An 8,184-nucleotide genomic window follows, 5' to 3' on the forward strand; every position below is an offset into this window, starting at 1 on the left:
CTGTAGACCTGAAACACAGCCATAAATGGCATACAGACTTGCGTGACAGTGGCATGGGAATGGAGGCCTTTACTGGCAGGACAGGGGCCACCTGTGGGCCAGGTCCCCAACCCCAGACTAATGGTTTAAGGGGCAGAGAGAGGGCCTGAAGTTTCAGTCTCTTCTGGATTGGTGGTTTTTAAATTCCACCACACTTATCATGTCCTAGGCATCAACTCTATGAGGAGCAAGAGGGGCAATGGGTAGCTGCATAATTTGTTCATGTGGTTTTCTGACAGGCATAATTTGCAAGGTTGTTTCCTATGAATCCAAAGGTAGAAGCTATCTTTGACTGTTCTCATTGTCATCCTGAGACAATGTTTGCATCCTTGAGCACCTTCTTCCTCCACCAACCCTTCGGTATAGTTTATGGTTTTCTACTCCATCCTCTCCTTGTCCTTTGACAGCTTTTTCTCCTTAAGACTGTAACTTGTCAAATAAGATCTCTTCCCATGAACAGTTTTTAGACTTTTGTCTTGGCTTGTTCTGACCAACAAGCCTTACAGGTTCTCCTCATGCCTGGTTTGCCTGGCCTCAGAGGAAGAACTTTCTTAAATATATCAGTATCAAAATGGATACGAATGTTCAATCAAACACTCTAAACTAAATTTCAGGCATCTTTGGCCTCAGTATGTTTCAATCAAATTATGCTTGTGATATTCCACTACTGTACCTGAGTGAAACCATCATAATTAGCTTCCTATGTTGCTGTAACTGTAAGCTTGATGACTTAAAACAGAGATTTATTGTCTTAGAGCTTTGGAGACCAGAAGTCTGAAATCAGTTTCCCTGGGCTGAACCCAGGGTATCAGCAGGGCTCGTTGCTTCTGGAGGCCCTAGACTGAGCCTGCCCGCTGCCTTTCCCTTATCACAATGGGTGTTTGTGCCTTGCTGAAGATGCTTCCTCCCCTTGCTCCACCTCTTGCTTCCATGATCATGTCTTCCAGTTTGGAAGCAAGTGTCAGCATAATTTTCCCATTGCCAGGACTCTACGTGTACCATATCTGCTAAGTACCCCCCACCATATAAGTTAACATTCATAGTTCCAGGACTTAGAACATGGAGCCTTTACCCAGCCTACCACAACTACTAGTATGTAATAAAATAAACATGTAGCATATAATAAAATACTAATACAATGTATGAAAATGCTTAATATGAGCACTACCTTCAAAATGAAGTGAGATACTAGAAGGACAATACAAAATAATTTTAAAGATCATTAAAGCAATTATAAAAAGTTTCATAATTTCAACAAGGGCTTTACATTGAACACATTTTTAAAAGCTCCACAAACTTTTATTAAGCACATCAAAGCACCCAAATCAAGAGGACTTTATGGAAAACTCATCTGTCTGTCTTTCCACTATTAATAAATATGAGTTCACTTATAAAAGGATTAATGCAATAGTTTCTACAAATACAAGGTATAATTAAGTAAAACCATGGAGAAATAATAGTAGGTAAATATATATTATCTAGGGTCTTAAAGATGATAATCCTTTTCTTTCATCTTTTTATTATAATTAATACAAAAATAAGGTGCATATTTTCCAAGTAAAGGTTATCAAGCAACAAGGGAAAGTAGAGAAAATTCTTTAAATGGGACTCAAAGTTATCTTTCAGAAAATTCTATGCACTGTTAAGTCCTCATGTTTTGTCTTTAAATTATACATTTATGTACATCAGAGGAAACAAAGCAGTAGATGTGTAGGATGAACAAATCCATACATAGAATATACAGCATGAAGACTATATATGGTTGTATTGTATTTGAGATTCATGCTAAGTGAGTAATTTTTTGGATTCCTATCACAAAAAAAGGGGAGGGACCAGGAGTGTAAAATGATGGATACGTCGGTTTACTTCACTATTTGTCTCACACAATGTATTTATTAAATATACACAATAAAATTAATTTTGAAAATATAAATTACATCTTTAGTCTTATAATCGGTCAGCAAAATGAAGTTACAAATGTTCACAATGACACTGAACCACTTAACAATTTATCCTTAGTGTCACTCAGGCAGTCGGTTTGTTTATGCACTGACTCTCTGGAGCATGCATGAGATGCCAGCTCCCACCTCCAGCACTATGTACCAAGAAAAATAGCTAAAGATAAATTTCCCCAGCAGTATTACCCAGATTCCCAAAGGCATAAATATGCACACTGCTACATGAACTTGGCTAGTATTTTGAATAACAGTTCTGCTTCCAGAGTCATAGTGCAAAACACTGGCTTCAGAGCTGCTGGGCCTTTCCTTACTCTGAGCTGAAGTTTCTTCACCTATGACTACCTCTTTGGCTTGGTGTGTGAATTAAATAATACAAGAGGAAGACCTCAGAGCAGTACCACCAAATAATAAGCTCACAATAAATCTTAGTTATGTTCACTCTTACTCTTTAGATTCACCAATTTAGTTTTTAAAATCAAGAAAACTCTGGAATTACCATAAACCATTGATCTTAAAATAAGTCATAGCAAATTCATGTTAAAGTACATTCACTCATCAAATTTCATCATCAAATAAACAAATAGCTCAATTTAAAAATGACCTAAAAAATAGGCCTATACAAATATATTTAATTGATTTTGAACAAAGCGATCCAATGAAGAAAAGACAGAATTCTTAACAAATAGTGCTATAGCAATTGGATACCCATAGACAAAAACAATAATAATAATACCTTTTTACCTAAATCTAGCATCTTATATAAAAATTAACTCAAAATGAAATATAGACTTAAATAAAAACCCAAAAGTATAAAACTTTAGGGAAAAATACATGAGGCAAACTATTTGGTTTGTAGGGCTAGATAGCTATCTTAAAACTGATGACAAAAATACAATCCATGAAAATAAAAACTGATAAAATTGGACTTCACTAAAATTAAAAATCTTGTATTATAAAACCTTTATGAAGAAAATGAAAAGACAAACTATAAACTGGGAGAAAATGTCTGCAAATCACATATCCAACAAAAGGCTATTATCTAGAATATATAAAGAATATGCAAAATTCAATAGTAAAAAAGCAAACACTCCAATTAGAATGTGGGCAAACAGTATGAAGAACTATTTCACCAAAGGATGTAGAGGTGTCAAACAAACACATGAAAAGATGTTCAATATTATCAGCTATTAAGGAAAGGTAAATTAAAACCAAACTACCAGCCTAAGAGAAAGGCTAAAATTAAAAAGTGACAACACCAACACTAAACTGGATCACTCAGATATCGCTAGTGGGACTTTAAGTGACAAAACTACTTTGGAAAATAATTTTTCAGGGTTTTTAAAATAAAACTAAATACTCAACTGTTGACAAAAGTGCCCAGCAGCTCTCTTCTTAATAGGCAAAAACTAGCATCAGTCTAGTTGTCCTTCAATAGGTAAATGGTGACATGAATTATGGTACATACATATCATGGTACACTATTCAGCAGTGAAAAGGAACAAACTATTAATACATGCAACAACATGGATAAATCTCCAGAGCATTTTACTGTGCAGAGAAGCCAAGTCCAAGAGACCACATGCTGTATCATTTCAGCTATATAACATTCTGGAAAAGGCAAAACTAAGGAGACAGTAAAGTAAATAAATAAATAAATAAATAAACAAACAAACAAATAGTTGCAAAATTGTGAGGGTGAGAAAGCGATAGAGTGCAGAAGATTTTTAAGACAGTGAAATTATTTTGCATAGCGATATAATGGTGAATACACATTATTATTACACATTTCTTAAAACCCACAGAGTGTGTTACTTCTTGATCTTTTGGCTAAGATCAAGTGTAGTAAAACCCACAGAGTGTATAATGCCAAGAGTGAACTCTATTGCAAACTACAGACTTTGGGTAATAAGGATGTGTCAATGTAGGTTCAAAGATGCAAATTTGTAACGAGCGTTCCACGGTGGTGAGGGATGTGAGTATCAGGGAAGGTGGTGTGAGTGATGAGGACAGACAAGGAGTATGTGCAACTGCTGTGCTTTCTGCTCGATTTTGCTGTGAACTCAACTGCTCTACAAAGTGGTCTATCTTTAACAGTTTGTACCATGTATGATTCCACGTATGTAACATTACTGAAATGACAAAATTATAGGGACAAGGAACACATCAGTTGTTTAAGGAAGGTATTGGGGTAGGAAGGAGACATGTGTAGCTACATTGGGAAAACTGGTCAAAGTGTACAAGAGATCATCACTCTATTTCAACTACACATGAGCCTATAACCATCTCAAGGGTTTAAAAATGAACTGCCTAAAGTTCTTTAGCTAGTTTTAACCCTTTTTTTTTTTTGGTGGTGTGGCTGGGTGGGTGTCTCGGGCCACTTGAGACCACCCCTGACCCTGGGGTGGAAGTGTGCATGGGGTACCCTGCCTTACAGATCCTGGAGCATCTGAGCAGGGTGGGGTACCCATACCAGCACTGCCTGCCCAGCTCTCCTGAGGGGTGTTTTGCCATGGTGTCAGGAGTCAGAGCCATGGCTGCAATGAGCAATTGGCCACAGAAAAGCTGTCCTGGGAAGGGGCGCTTATTCTGGGATCGAGTGGTTCTCTGCAGCTGTCCTAGGGTCCATTTGGCCCTGGCTCCCCTGGGGCCTCTTTGCTATGCTGGACAAAAGGCAACAGGGCTTCTGCTGGCTCTTGGCAGGGGCAAGCAGCTCTAGAGAGCTGCTGTCATGGCTACAGAGTGTTGTGTGGAGAGGCCCCATGGGCCTACTGAGGTCTGGGTGAATCCCTGGTTTTAGTAGCACTAGTAGGTATTGCACTGAGCAAGAGGAAGTGCTTATCAGGGAGGAAGGAAATCAGGCCAACTTTTACTTTTTGCTCTTTTTCACACTCAAAGACACTGAGTTTCTTCCAGAATTGGACCTTCTAGAAGAAAGGCCAGTCCTAGGAGAACCCAAGTGGTCTCTCCACTTTATTGACAATCCCTTTATTCCAACCACGAGGCAAGGGGTGGGAGCTGCAGTCCCCCTGAGGCTCATAGCTGTCTGACAGCCAGGGCTTACCCTGCAGAAGGCTCTTCTCAGAAGGAGTCTGAGGTCCGCACCTGTGCAGAGAAGTGTTCAGACCTGGCTCCCCAGCAACAAGGTGAGGAACAGGACCCTCTCCTGGGCTCTGCCTTCTGGACACCCAGTCTGACTTGCCTCCCAGGCAAACACACTGTGTGGGGAACTTGGGGAGACAACTGTTCAGAACAGGCTCAGGGCACGTCCTGGAAAAAGTCCACGCTCGAGTGTGAGGTAGAATACAGGTGACCGTGTGACTGGGGCTCTGTAGAATAGGTGGAATGCCTTTGTTTTACTTTGCAGTGGGTGTGGATGAGGTCCTCCTGCTTGATGGTGCCTGGCAGTGTCCCTGTGGCAACACTGGGATCTGGAACAGGACAGTCTGGCCTGGGGTGGTGGCCTTCCCCAGGGTGTGCAGGGCACTCAGAGGGCCAGCCAGCCTGGCACCCACCCTGCCCCTACCGGCCCCCAGCCCGCATCAGTGTAGTGATATGGAATGTTAAGTACAGGGATACATCCTTCTGATCAGACAGACAGAGACTGGCAATCTGTACAAACATGAAAGAATCCATTTTCAGAAAAATTAATTACTAAGGGGAGAGGAAGAAAGGGTCCATTTTGTTTTTCTCAATAAATATGCAATTTTGCTCACCTAAGACTTGAAAGGTAATTATCTGGGGGTGGAATTCTAACAGCAGGGTCCAGGAAGGTGATTCTAAACAGAGCTGCAGCCCCAGTGCCTTGTTAGGGGAGTCCCAACCTTTCCAGAGCTGCCCCATTGGCCTCTTCCAAGCAGATCAGAGCACCTGTGTGGTGAGATTCCAAAAAAAAGTGTCCTTGTGCCCAAAGTCTCAGGTGTTTGGAGTGTGGCTAGAAACAGCTCTTTTGGATCCCACCTCTTTCAGAAAACAAAATGTACCAACTGGTGAGTCAGGAAGCTGGGTCCAGGCTGGGACACTCTCCTTTCCTAAGGTAATGCGCCTGGTGCCAGGGGTCAGTTCTGCTGTAAAATGAGGTTTTCCAGTTCATCTGCAGAGCGCAGCAGGAAGGCCACTGACTCCTGGTAGCCAGCGATGAGTTGCCACACAGCACTGATCTCAGTGGTGCTGAGCTGGGCAGTGGGCATGGTCCTGCTGGTGCTGTTGCTGGAGGGGGTGGGTGTGGGCATGGTGGAGGTGGTGGAGGCCCCTCCTTTCAGGCTGATGTCTGTGGACCCATTACTGTGATTTCCTGTCTGGAGGGTAGTAGGGGGCTGCAGGTTGCTGCTCAAAGCCCCGTAGCCACAATAGCTGTAGTTGAGGCCGCCATTGACATACACAGGGTCCTGGGATTAGAAGGAGGCTGGCAGTGAGTAGGTGGAGTGGGTGATGGCTGCAGAGTCCCGGGATTGTTGCTTGTCCAGGGCTATAGGCCCATCCTGCGAGGACTGGTAGATCTCCAGGCACATCCTTTTGGCTGCTTTTCTCATTGCACTGTCACAGGCAGCTGCTAGGATGTTTTCTGTCGTGGCCGGGACTAGGTGGGGAGGCATGGGTCTGGTCATCTCCATGTCGTTCTTCTTCATAGGCCAGCAGGACTTGAGGTATGTGTGGATGCCCTTTCGGGCTCACTCCTGGAACCTAGGGAACTGATGGCTACAAGACTCAATGATGGCCTGGATCTTCTCCTTGGGCTGCTTGGAAATGGGCATCATGCAGTCTAGGTTCTCATCCACAAAGAGACACACAAACATGTTGAAGGCCTTGAGACTCTCAGGGTCCGTGGCCTCAGAGTCATTCATCTTGTCATTGTCCTCATGGTAATCATGGTCATCATCATTATCGTCATCTGCTGTGGGTGCCCGGTCTACTGTCAAATCCTCAGGCCAGCCACTGACCTCGGTCTTGATGGAATCATAGCTCCCAGAGCTGTAGGGGGGTGACTCAGGAGTAGTCTTCAGCCCATATTTGACATGGCTCTGCAGCCCATCGGTGCCACAGCCATCAGAGGAGTAGGAGGGTGTGCCCGGTGCTGTGTCCGGTGGGAGCTTGTTACACAGGTTGATGGGCTGATCCTCGGAGGTGGAAGTGAAGTCCATGGGGGCCACAGCGCCATTGCCGTTCAATTCAGGGAAGGCGGGGTCGCCCTGCATGCTGCTTGATGTGGATGGATTAAGGGTGGAGGAGCTGTTGCTGCTGCCAGGCTCGGAGCAGGAGTCATCATCCTCTTGGCATCATCCTCTTGGAGGTTCTGCGGGCTCTGCCCCCTCTCATCCTGGCTGGGGCTCAGGCTGGAGGCCAGGTGTGGGTCAGCGGACATCCATATGGAGTCATTCATATCAAAGTCTTCACTGCTCACAGAGGTCTCATCCCGGGCGGGCAGCGAGGCAGGGATGGCGGCCAGGCTTGCGAGTGAGTGTGCCAGGCTGCGGTGACAGCCCCAGGCTCCAGCCTCTGCTGCCGCCGCTGTGGCTGCCCCAGTTTTAACCCATTTTGAGTTGATTTTTGTCTATAATGTGAAAAAAGTATGCAATTTTGTTTTTCCCTATAGGAACATGCAGTCTTCCCGACACTATTTATTGCAGATATTGTGCTTTCTCCACTGTGTCTAAGATCAGGTGATTCTACATGCCTGGATCTATGTCTGGGCTCTCTATTCTATTCCATTAGTCAATATGTCTATATACAACATTTTGAAATCAAGTAGTGTGACATCTCCAGCTTTATTCTTCCTCAAGATTGCACTGGGCCTTTAGGGTCATTTGTTGTTCCATGTAAATTTTAGGATTGTTTTCACCTTGAAAAATGCCTTTGGAAATTTGGAAGGAAGTTGTATTGAATCTGTAGACTATTTTTCTCCAGCAGCTTTTAACGATGACAAGAGAAGCCTGCCATAGCTTTCTTAATTTTGCTGTTTACAACCAAGGTTGAAAAGGACAACTTCTTCTTCTTGAGAACAGAAAGCTATTCCAGCCCTGGGGATTGCCTGGTCCTAGCATCTGGAGCCTGCCTCACCTTGCTCTGAGAGATGAGGAAGTGCAGTTCTGCCTGCCAAAGAGCAAGGCATCCCCACCCCACAGGCAGACCCTGCCAGCGCTCAGTGGCTCATTGACATCATTGTAACATCTGAGGAAATGATCTGCTTAAC

The 8,184-nt window shown here is 43.6% G+C and overlaps 1 pseudogene; it reads right to left on the reverse strand.

Annotated features, from left to right (window-relative positions):
* Positions 1–6,052: 6,052 nt before the first annotated feature.
* Positions 6,053–7,404, reverse strand: LOC101697628 (nucleolar protein 4-like pseudogene; annotated as a pseudogene).
* Between the last annotated feature and the right edge of the window lie 780 nt (positions 7,405–8,184).

The sequence above is a fragment of the Heterocephalus glaber genome, unplaced genomic scaffold, assembly GCF_053883595.1.
Source record: "Heterocephalus glaber isolate CG9 unplaced genomic scaffold, H.glaber_assembly_v1.0 deba00001698, whole genome shotgun sequence".
NCBI classification, from domain to species: Eukaryota; Metazoa; Chordata; class Mammalia; order Rodentia; family Bathyergidae; genus Heterocephalus; species Heterocephalus glaber.